General features: G+C 33.7%; 1 long non-coding RNA gene across 1 annotated transcript in view; it reads right to left on the bottom strand.

Annotated features, from left to right (window-relative positions):
- LOC110305467 overlaps positions 1-12,787 on the bottom strand; it is a 57,166-nt gene that overhangs the window by 26,669 nt on the left and 17,710 nt on the right. The window contains exons 2-3 of the long non-coding RNA XR_002379162.1: positions 7,734-7,893; positions 4,380-4,493 (exon numbers count right to left, since the gene is read on the bottom strand). This is a non-coding gene — a long non-coding RNA (uncharacterized LOC110305467). The remainder of the gene's footprint in view (positions 1-4,379; positions 4,494-7,733; positions 7,894-12,787) is intronic.

The following is a 12,787-nucleotide window of genomic DNA, read 5'->3' on the forward strand; positions in this document are numbered from 1 at the left end:
AAAAGAAAAGAGCATGTGCTCTTAACTCCTGTGTCATCTCAGAACCAAGACTGCTGCCTTATGTCTACACTTTATTGCTCTCATTTTAGATTTGTTTTCACTGTTACACTAAAAAATATACTTCTTTAATTTCTTGAGACAAAAATATAATTACATAATTTTCCCCATCCTTTTCCACCATCCATATTCTCTCATATATCCACTTTCCTTCCTTGCTTTTTCAAATTTTGACATCCTTTTACACAATTGCATATATATATATATATATTCAAATGTGTGTGTTCTGTTTATTATATATATGCAATATATGTTGAAAATATATCTCTATATATTGCATATATGAAAATCTATGTATATATTGCACATATAAAATAAACAAAACAACATCTACAAGTATGAATATATATGCATGTATATCTAATTATGTACATAGGAATATATATTCTTGTGTGTGTGTGTGTGTGTATTCTTTTAAGGTTGTGTAAAATTACTTGTATTTATGATTATAGGGGTGACCATTTGCTATGAGACAACCTATGGAACACTATTTCTTCAGTTCGCAGCATCCGTTTGTTGCGTGGAGTTCATTGTATAGGGCTGAGGCCACTAGGGCTTTTCCCTGTCCATGGTAGCCTTTCCATTGTTGTTGTCCTTTTTCAGCTCAGGTTTGGACATTATGTTGCTGAAAATTCATGAGTGGAAAATCTAAAATTTTTAGGAGACACCGACTCTCCAATCCTTTAGCTTTTACAACTTTCCCATCTCCTCTTCTGCAATGATCTTTGAGACATAGATGGACACATTGTATTGCAGATAGATCCCTTCACACTGTGATGAACAAAACTGAATTTTGATTCACTGTGGTATCCTGTTAAATGAAATAGTTCCTTCCTGAGTACTGAGGAGTACAAATATGTACACATTAGGGCAAATACTTAGACTACTGTTTGAGATTTTGCTAATGATTTTAGTTTTTCATTCAAACACTGTGGCTTCACTGGTGCTATGTAGTTAGTTAGGTTTCCAGTGCCAGGTATCTCGTCTCAGTTTTTGAGAGTGACATAAGTCTAATTAGACAGATGTTGCTTAGCCAAGATTGGATTTATTGGGCCATGCTGGTCAGATACATCATAACTGCATAAGACTCCTTGCCACTTCCCTTGTTAGAATCTTGAACGATGACATTTAATACTATGGAAGATAGTCCTCGGGAAAACATTTTTAAAATCAGTCCCAGTTCAGGATATTGTGTGACTTTTGTCTTAAGTGCATTGTATTTAGTGTAGGTAATTACTTTCCCTATTCCATAGGGTAGCCAAAGGCAAAAGCAAGAGTGTGAAATATTTTAGATTTCTTGAACAATCATGATGAGCAAGTGAAAAGAATGTTTCTCATCTTTTTTTGGGTGTTATCTTAGATGGTGTTCTGCTCTTCAAGAGACCATTGTCAATACAGATGGGAAATTGTATTTAAACAGTATATGCTTATTTATACACCAAATGATGCCTATTTTGTATTATTTCCCATTCACGATAACCTCAGGTAAAATGAAATATCTAAGAATTAACATAATCAAGTTGGAGAAAAATCTTCACAGTGAGTTTAACCACTGAAGGGAAAGATGGGAAAAATATCAGAAAATACAAAGCTATCTCATAGTCATAGATTGGTAGCAGCAACGACCACTTGAATTAAAGCTATTTAGATATGCAATGCAATCACAACCCAAAGAAACACACACATGCACGCACACACACACACATACACGTACACAAAAAAATGGAAATGAAAAATTGATAAAGAAAGGTTCAAGAGAGGTTGTTTTGTTTTTTGTTTTTTTCCTAAACAAAATCAGGGCAACAAACATCCTTAAGAGAAGTATGGAGTCTCTTTTGTGTGGCTTTTTATATCTAGTTAAACAACATTAGCAAAAACTGCTTTTATTTTCTCAGCAGGAATCAGTTGCAAATAGTTTCTTTTTTAATAGTGATAACTGATGTCCATTTTCCCATATCAATGCTCAGAGATCTCATCACTCTAAAACATATACAAGATTTGTTCATGCTACTCTAGTCTCTGTGTGTTTATATCAACATCAGTCCTGTTGTGTCTGAATGACATTATTTTGTTGGTGTCATTTATCACCTTTGGTTCTTACAGTTTTTCCAAATCTTCTTCTGCATAGACAAGGTGTCATGAGGGTAGGTGTTTGATGAAGCAGTGCTTCAAAGTCTCTTATTCTTTGTACATTTTCGGTCTATGGGCCTTTGTGTTAATTTCTATTCATGGAAAGAAGGCACTTTTATTATGTAGCTTGATCAAGGCATTGATCTTTGAGTATAGCAATTTGTCATTAGCAGTCATTTTAATACAATATCATTCTTCACAGAAACAAAAAGAAAACTATTCCAAAATTCGTACAGAACCACAAAAGACCATAGATAATTTAAACAATCCAGAGTAGAACTAACAACATTGAAAGGATTGGCATTCCATTTCTCAAGGTATATAACAGTAAAAACAGTACAGTGCTGACTAAAAGTCAGACATGTTAACTAATGACATGAGAAAAGTCTTGGTCAGCTACAAATCTAAGATTAGGTTATATTCAGATAATATACAGATCACAAAAAAAAAAGGTTCTCTCAATAATGGGAACTTAAGAGATCATTCCCAAAAGAAGAAATAGAGCAATACAGAGAACAATATGCTACCAGTGACCTGATGGTGAAATGTGATGTAAGGGAATCTCCAGTAAAGGACAGCAGGGTGGAGGTGGGGGGGAAGGGAGAACACATTCAGAAGATGCTTTTCTAAGGTCTATGACATTAGTAAGCCTTGCAAACTTGCTACATAAATGTAACAGACATGAGTTTTTTCCTGTTGAATTTTGTTTAAGTCCAACTAAACATCTCTTGGTTTCCACCAACAGAACTGTTACCTGTTTTACTTGTATTTCTGGTCATTTTGGCCAAGACCCTAGTTAATAGGAATGAAGCTGAATAGAGCCATAGAATTGATTTCCTTGACCAGTTCCATAAATATTTCTGGAACCATGAAAGTTCAATTTTTTTCCTTCACTTGTAAGCATGAGTTAGTTGCTAGGGAAATTCAATGAAAATTTCAACTGTATTTGGAGAACAAAATTTATGTGTTTATATCTTATCTACATAATTACATGAAGGAAATAACTTGGGGTGTGTGTGTGTGTGTGTGTATGTGTCTGTGCCTGGTTCTGTGTTTCTGTGTGTGTCTGTGTGTGCTAAACCATGCCAGATATCAGGTTAGAACAACATTCTATATTTAGGATATTTGGGATAGTCTCATTTCTCATTATTTATGTTGTGTTCTTGTTATTTATTAATTCATAAAAGTCAAATATTTGTTTCCAGTTTACCTATTTTTGTGTTATTTTATAAAATATTTAATATAGAAACAAAAGTTTTTTTTTTTTGATAATTTATATAACATCTATCCTCACAGACAAATCTATCTCATTTGATAGTGAGGAAGTATGTGTTGGTAGGTAATTTCATCATTGCGTAACCATCCTTGAATGTGTCTATAAAAGTTAAAATGACTATAGCTTCAATAGCCAAAATTGTTTTATGAAACACCCATTATATATTTTACTCCTCATTTACTAGGATTCTATTAGACCACATGGGACTCTGTATGCATTCATTCCCATTAAACAGGGTAGCACAAGTTGTTTACAATTCTATATAATATAATATCTATGCATAAGTAGTATAAATAAAGAAACATAACTATAAGTTCTTCAGTTATTTTGACAATCTATAAAAACAATTATTTTTAGAAATCATTTGTTGGTTTTGAGATTATAATTTAATAACATTTTCCTCTTTCTCTTTTCCTTTATTTATTTATTCCTGTGTACCACTTCCTGTGTACAACTTTCTCCAAACTATTGGCCTCTAGATTTTAGTCAATTGATATTGAATGGATAGATGTATTTGTATATACATATGTAGTCATCAAGGTGACCTGCTCACTTCATATTATGTTACTTGTATGATTAGTGTCAGGGCTGGATATTTGACATTCGATAAAGGATTCTCTGTGTGTATGTGTGAGTATGTGTGTGTGTTTGTGTATGTGTGTTTGTGTGTACATTTGGGGAAGGCCACTCCTAGTTTCATTTACTCAGTGGAGTTATTTGTGTAGGATTTAGGCCTTATAGACTTTTCCTGATGCAATTTGACATATTTTTGGGATCTGCCTTGTTCAGCACACATTAGGGCAGTTGTGTTGCTGAGATTTTATAAATATATTCTAATGTTACTAAGATACAGATTCTCATAGCAAAGTCCTTGATTGTCTGGACTTTAGTGTTGCACCCATCCCCCACAGCTCACCTCTGCAATCTTTCCTGAGCCTTGCCATGTAGGATTGGGCTTGATAACTTTGCATTTTGGTTGCTTGGTATTTTCTGTAGTGGTCTTCTTCTACTGCAAAGGAAGTTTCTTTATCTGGGGACATAAGAACAAATATGTATAGATTTTTGTTAGAAATATGATTGGTTGCTGACACCACCCCCCGCACCCCTCCCTGCAATAACCATGAATTCAGTACCAGTGGGCAGGTTAATCTAGGTTTCCAGTGCCAGATATAGTAAAGTTCTTCTTAAATACATTCTAAGTCCTATTGGAAAGAACTTGATTACTGTTAAGTTATGGATGTCACTACTTTACTTTTATAGCTATCAGGCCATGATGGTCAATGGTGGGATTGGGTAGGACTCCTGGTTGCATTCCCTCTTTGGAAACTTGCATGGTCCCTTCTTTTATCATAAAGACAATCCATGAGTAAGGAGAATTCAGATAACTTCTAGCTCAGAGTCTCACAAACCATACAGCCTATTGCCTTGGTTGCCAATGCCTAGACATGGAAACTAAGCCTTATTGCGGAGGCACCATATACTTCAGAAACAGGGACAAGGAAAACTTTTATTTTTTTTTTAAATATTAGTATTTCTTTTCCAGTTTCCTATACGAGTAGCATATTGAAAATAAAAGAAAAACAAAGCTTCTAAACAGAAAAGCTCCCCTTCCTGAAAACGGTTTCAGCTCCCATTTCTAGCTACTTCAAAACAAGAGTCCATCTCTGTTTACACTGAAAGCTAATGGCTATTACATGTTGACAGTTTTAACAGATTCACTTAGAAGAACCTGCCTAGATTGTTCTGACAGTATCAGCAGGTGTTCTCACCCCCTGCTCAAGCAATCTATAAACCCAGCATGAGCGCTCCTGACAATATCCGTTGTGAGGCTCACAGAATGGGTGGAATAGGTAGTCTGTCTGCATTTTTCATGAATTTGGAGGGGCAAAGTAGCACAGCAGTTAATCACAGCATGATAGCTTTAAAATGACTTGCTGATGAGTTCCCCCCAAAAAACCCGCATCAGTAAATCATGCAGGAGTCTGAAGAAACTATTTACTACATTTAATTCAACATGTTTTCTGAAAAGGCCATTTTTAAAATATGGTGCCACTTCATTGCCATTCTTTAGAAGGTTCAGGGGGAAAAAGGTCTAGATTTTGCTTCATGTGTAAGTTTCATTTAGTTGGTAAGGAAATTGTTCAAGATTATCAACTACATAGTTTGTTTTGGAAAATAATATTTCCTTTAATCCACTAGAAAAAGAAAAACAGTATCGTGAGTGTGTGTGTGTGTGTGTGTGTGCGTGCGCGCACATTGTGTGTCTGATCACTTATGTGCATACATGTGTGCTGTGTTTATGTAATGGCAGCCTCAAACAAGGTCGGTGTTGAGGTTTGAATGACATGTTGTTGCTATAAGTATTCTTCTCTTTTATATCCGCCCTTGTTCACTCACTTTCTATGCATACTTGAAATTATTTGAATTAATAGAGTTTTCTCTAATTTTTCAGTTAGGTTTTCCAGTAACCTGTCACAAGTCACCATTGTCAAACTCAGGCAGTACAAACCAAAATTAGACAGAGTAGAATTTTTTGCTATCTCCTTAGGATGTAAAACCTTCCTATCATCTTAAAGACAAATCTGCACCATTTTATCAACAAATTTGACCACTAAAGATTAGTTTGCCAAATTTTGTCATTGATACATTAACCCAATTATTTTTGTTTTCTTTTTTTATTGACACCTTAACTTAGTAAAATTTATAGGATAAAAAAAGGAAAGTGTTTTGAATTCTCAAAATACCAAGGAGCTGTGTGTAGCATGTGGAATTTCTAAGGACTTGGGAATATTAAGCAATATTTTTATGGATTATTAAAATAAGATATTTAGCTAGATTACTCTAATATAATGATGAATCTTCATAAGGCTACATTTGTTTTGATAGCTCTTTCTAAAGAGTCTATTCATTATAACTTATCCCAAAGCCAGAAATTGATATATAACATTACTAAGACCAAGCTATTGTTTTTACCTACAAGCAAAGTAAAACAGTAATGTATAAGCTATCTAGAACTTGAATGATGCTTGAGGGATCTTCCTAGGTAAAAATCTCCCATGTATGTTGGGAGGTATTCTCTTCAGTCCTGAGTCAGTCTCTGACAACATGTTCTAAAGTCAATGGTTCCTTCTAAAGCCCTCTCTTCCTTCTACTCTATCAAGCTTGAACTATCTTACATATATATGTAACAGCACTAAGTTCTTATGATTTAAACATAATATTATCACTGAAACAGCACAAAATAAGTTCACTGTTAAATTCTAAGATAATTTAAATTTTATTACATATTCTTTAAAATACACAGTACCCTAGAATATTGGTGAAACTGAGTTTTTCTACATTAAAGACATTTAGGTCCTATATGAAAAATTTGATTAATGTTAAATGCCATGTTTAATTGACATATAATTCATAACTTTCAAATTATCCTCCTATAAAGTATTCTACAATTTAACTTTGTATTTAGTGAATGAAGTCAGGAACACCCATTAACATTCTGTCGAGTATTGAGGAATAAATTAATTTTCAAATGAGACTAGAAAGAATATTATTCAGACTCAATTTTCCCCATTGTTACAATTGGTAATGAAGTATAGAGATGATTTTCTTGGAATCAAAGGCATTGTTTGTGTTAGAAGCAGTAAAACCCATGAAGTTGCAGATATAATCTCAAGGCTCCCTCTAAACTGGGAGCTCATTATGCAAATGTTTGACAAGTTAGGCAAAATCTCCAGGCTGTCATTTTATTATCAATAAACTGGAGAAGGTGGATAAAGTCTATGTAAATCCTTCTAGCACTCATGTTGCTCATGTTGGATGATCAGAATAAAAACTGTAAGTTCTTGAGGAAGCAGTTGCACTGCATATACAAGACTCACTTGCTTAGAATTTATTCAGGCAAAATAAAACAGTATCATTTTATTAAACTCGGTGAAGCATCACTGATCGGCATCAGCTTCAAACCACCCACAGATATTATAATTGCCTTGGCAGTCTTAGCCAATTAATATCACATTTTTACAAAATTAAAGTATTTAAACTGTATTTCATGCAGAGGACTGTTAAAATCACACATTTTATTTTTAAGAGTTACCATAGGAAACTTTTAGAACTGACTATAGAAATGAGTCACTTAATTAGCATAGTATTTATTCCATCTCATTGCAGCCAAACAGATTACATGTAAGTCATATCTATTAAGTGTATTCTCTTTGGAATTTAAAATAAAACATAGTTACATTTTTCAGTAAACAGACTAGTAACTGAATACCTCATCATCTCCAGAATCTTGCTAGGAGGTTGTGTAAGAGCATGAGTGTTGTTCACAGTCCTCTTTGCTGCTCAATGTTGAGTATATCAAGTATGCTGTTTGCTGTCATTGTTTCTGCCATTCTGTGGTACTCTCCTACTAACACGTTAATGAAAACTGCCTGGAAACAGCAAAGTAAAGGACAGGTACTCATTAGCACATATAAACCCTTCCTATTTTCAGTCTTTCAATTTGATTTCATTGGGTTCTTTTCACTGTGCTATGTATGTTGTGTGGTGCTGACACATTATGATTTAATGTTTCCTCTTCATTACTTTTTCTCACGTAAATGAATGGATGTAATAGACTAAGAGAACAAAAAGGGATGTTACATTTGGAAAATTAGAAAAATTATGCATTGAAATTATTTTTCTTTTGTTTTTTATTTTGCTAGCATATGCATATTAGTGATAATGGTTTTGTTTTGTCATTCATTTACACATGTATAATATATCTTGATCATATTAAATCTCTATTCCATTCTAATATTCTCATCCATTCCTCACCCACTGACTTCTTCCCCTCTCAAATTTCACATTTCACCCGCTTGGTTTTCACTGCATATAATTAGGTTTCCCACATAGATTTGTGGGAATTGCAGCTGAGAGAAATCACAGGAGAAACCAGTTCAGTTAAACACATAGTCCTATTTTATTCAAAAGAAGAAAAATGGCCAATGTCTGGTTTCAAGGCTGGAGTGAATGTTGTCTACTAACCTGGTGATATTTGGCTATTCTGAAGAGCTGGCTTTCCTGAACTTCCCAGTATCCTGGGCACTGTCTAAGTCCTTATCCTTAAATATGCAAGGGTGATAAACCATGAGATCAGACTCTGGAAGTTTGGACTCAGTGATTGCAAAGGTATACTGACTGGAGCCTCATTCTTCACATCCAGCATATTGACATAAGGAATTTACTATGTAAAGTCCTCACATAGAGATGGGTTCTAATGAATTCTCTTCCCATATGTGCCTGAATGTTGAATGAAATATTCCATGTAGGCCTTCCACAACTACTGTGGATCTGAGTGCAACTGAAATGTTCTGCCTAAAGGCAGAACTCTTCCTATGCCTGGACGCTTTGTAATCTTTCATTCACTGATTCCCAGTGGCTTGGAAAAGGTCGCCAATAGGGCTGAGCATGCAACATTTAGTTATTCTCTTTACTGTGACCAGTCCAAATCTCAGAAAAACTATTGCCCTCAGGACAAACCAAAACCAAAACAAAACCAACCACTTCTGAACAAAAGTGAGAGCAGCACTAATCTATGTCTGCAAACATTAATATTTAAAGGGAGTTTGATAGCCATAGAATGCCAATTTAGTAAGATAACAATTATAGTTTTTCCATGATTGCCTATGAACACCCCGGCTGGTGGATTTTGACTAGGTTTTTGGAAACAAATGTATATTCTCTCCTGTGGAGCATGCTACAAATCCAATTGTAAAGCAAATGGTAACCACTATATTACTCACTCTAGTGCTGATTAGTGAAAAAAATTGCCTGAAGCTGTTATGGACAAGCAGGACTATCCACAGTTAGGTAGGGCAGGTTGTTACTATAGACCATAGGGGTCACATCTGCACGAGATTGTTGCTGTCCTTTCTACTCCAGCAGCCTATGTGGCATTGCTGGTACTGTGGAAGCTCACAAGCAAGAAGAAAGCTTCTAACTGAGTTTCAACTTAATTTCCCTATGTCCTGCAACAAAACAGTGTGGCAAATAAATGAGAGAAGCAACAATATCCTGAAATGTTCTGAGAATGTCCGGGACTCACTGACTAGTACCTAATCAATAACCTAGGTAGTTGTACAATGTGAAGATAATCCAATACATTCTAGAGTGAGTTTTCTTCATTATGAAGTAATGTTTATGATGTGATTTGGCACTTCAAAATTATAAATATATGTATTTTGGTATGCTCATAATTGAACTACAGTCATGATCCCTATTTTGACACTTAATCAGCTCTGAGGTAGTTTGAAAAATATTTTTAGCTCCATACTATTTTAAAAAACCATCTAACGTTTCATATTAATTAAAAAATGAAAAGGCAGCAATTTAAATGACATTATAAACACAGACACTTTAGAATAAAATTATTATATTATCTTAATGTATTTAAAAGATATAATTTAATACATTACCAACACTTGAGGAGAATAAAAAGGCAAGACTTAAAAATTGAATATGTCTTGGAGTCAACAATGGACTCAATTACCATACAAAGGATGTTGGCATTGCCTAAGAGAGAAAAATTGTAAAATGCACCAAAAGAAATCTACAGGGTGTATTTTACAAAAAGATTTGATCAAAGAAATTCCAAAAGGGAAAGAAAACAGTGATTAACAAAAGCTAGTCTCTTGAAGGTGACCATAATTATCCAAAATTGGTGAAGGAGTCCACTTTACCCATGTAATATTTGTATTAGAAGATGTGTACCATTATTAAGACTGTCTACATACTGGACCAAATGGGAAGTTTTAAATTAATTTAACCCCTGAATAGCATTCTCAGCTATCGACTTTTCAATATATCTCTGAAAGATTGATTGATGTTACTTGAGGGCAAAAAATTGTCAGGCTTACATAAAGAGAGCATTATTGCTCTGAGTGTTTAAAGAAATGAGTCCTAACATGAAGATAATGACTGAATCCTGGGAAGACAGACTCTGATCTCAGATGGTTTTGAGTCATCCCAACCAGCAATCATCCCAACAGGACACAGGTAATAACAACTGCAGAAAGGCCACCAGAATACTTTCTAAATAGAATGAGTGCTAAGAGGTTGTCCATTACACATGCTGAGCACATGCTAGAACACCCTGGAAGCTATGCAAACACAGGGATGTGTATGCAATCTTAATCAAGAGACCCTCAGATTAGCAAATAACTTATATGTGTATATGTCAATTGTAATACTCTTGACAATAAAGGATAATGCTTTCATATTCTTAAGAAAAACTCAAAGAAGTGAAAGAAATCTAGAAATACACAAATGTAAAACACTTAAACTTAAAAGAACACACATTCAGTGCACATTTGTATATATTTCCAAAATTGATATAACAGAAACATGATAAAAAGAATAGAATTCTTTTTCTCCATACCATTTATATAGGTTATAGTTACTGTGATACTATAAGAGAAATGAAGATTTCAAATGAGTGATATTAAAACTTATTGTTGAAAGTGTTATACAAATTTTGATATAATTTAGGACATGGACACTATAAATAAAGAAACTAAATGTAACTGTAAAGCTGAAATCTACTCTTGAGTATTAATTGACAAGATGTCATCAAACATCTTGAAATTAAATGGATTTTACATAATCCATATTCATGTTTACATAGCTCAGGAAGCACAAATTTGAATATGAGTATCAAAATGCATTAAAAATGTTTGTATCGTCAATCTAAAACTGAAAGACAGTTGAAGACAAATATATTAAAATAATCTTGTCTTATTTTTAGATAGAAACATACATCTCATAACATAATTAAACATGATATGGAAATGTGATTATATATAACTACTCAGATTTATACTACATCAGATTATGTACACAATATCTGATTTTATATAATATTTTTATACATAGTAAAATATGATATTCTAATTTGAATTTTTAAGAGTTAATTGAAATGCAGGTTTTGCTGTTTGAGACACACATATATATAAATAAAATAAACAATAAACTTGATAATAATAGAGATATAACAAAGAACATGTATGAATTTTAATATTTATAATAACGAAGAAATATATAGGCATTTTCTCAAATAGTTAATATTATAAAATAATTGCATTATTATAAAAATCAGGTAAAAGTTTAATAAATTTTAACTGTTTAATATTTCATTAATAACATTTATGAAATGTTTTCCATAAAAACCCATATCTTGCAAACAATAAATTTTCTCAAAATCCTTTTTAAAATTTTTCAATTTAAAATAGAATTTCCTCCACTCCTTCCATACTTCCGTATTCTATCCATAAACCCACTATTTCAAATTTATACTCTTTTTTCTTTCCCAGTAGAATACAATCTGGCACCTAAAATTAATTATAAAATAAAATAAAATAAACTTACACAGAGAGAGAGAGAGAGAGAGAGAGAGAGAGAGAGAGAACAAAAGTTAGTAAAACAGAACAAAACAAAACAAAACAAAACAAAAAACACGGAGAATCCACATATAGATGCAGAAACACACACTTTCACAGCCAAAGCAATCCAATAAAAAACAATTTGGGAAACCATCATATATAAGCAAAACACCAGTAAGGTTAAAAAGAAACACCCAGAACAAAAAGAAACAAACAACCAAACAACCAAAAATCATTTGTGTACTCCAGTGTTTCTGTTTGAATAATTTTACACATTCCAAGTAACGCTGCCACTAAAGGACTCTGATATATGGTAACTTTCAAAATCATCTTTAACACACATACATACACAGAAAGAGAGAGACAGAGACAGAGACAGAGCGACAGAAAATGACAGAGACAGACAGAGAGAATTAGTAACTCCTCTACAGTTTGAAAATCATAGATATTAAGAACAACAATATCAACCAACCAGACCCCTAAGAACTCCCAGGGACTAAACCACCAACCAAAGAGTACACATGGAGCGACATATGGCTCCAGCTGCATATGTAGAAGAGAATGGCCTTGTCCGGCATCAGTGGGAGGAGAGGCCCTTGGTCATGTGAAGACTCGATGCCCCAGTGTAGAGGAATGCCCCAGTGTAGGGTTGGGTGGGGGAACACACTTAAAGAAACAGGGGAAGGGGAATGAGATAGAGGGTTTCTGGGGGGAGAGACAGGAAAGGGGATAACATTTGAAATGTAAATAAAGAAAATATCCAATATAATTATAAATAAAATAAAGTAAAGAATTAAGTAAAAACTTAGGATACCCAAGATATAAGATACAATTTGCTAAACGCATGAAACTCAAGAATGAAGACCAAAGTGTGGACACTATGCCCCTTCTTAGAATTGGGAACAAA

This window comes from Mus caroli, chromosome 1 (genome assembly GCF_900094665.2).
Source record: "Mus caroli chromosome 1, CAROLI_EIJ_v1.1, whole genome shotgun sequence".
NCBI lineage: Eukaryota > Metazoa > Chordata > Mammalia > Rodentia > Muridae > Mus > Mus caroli.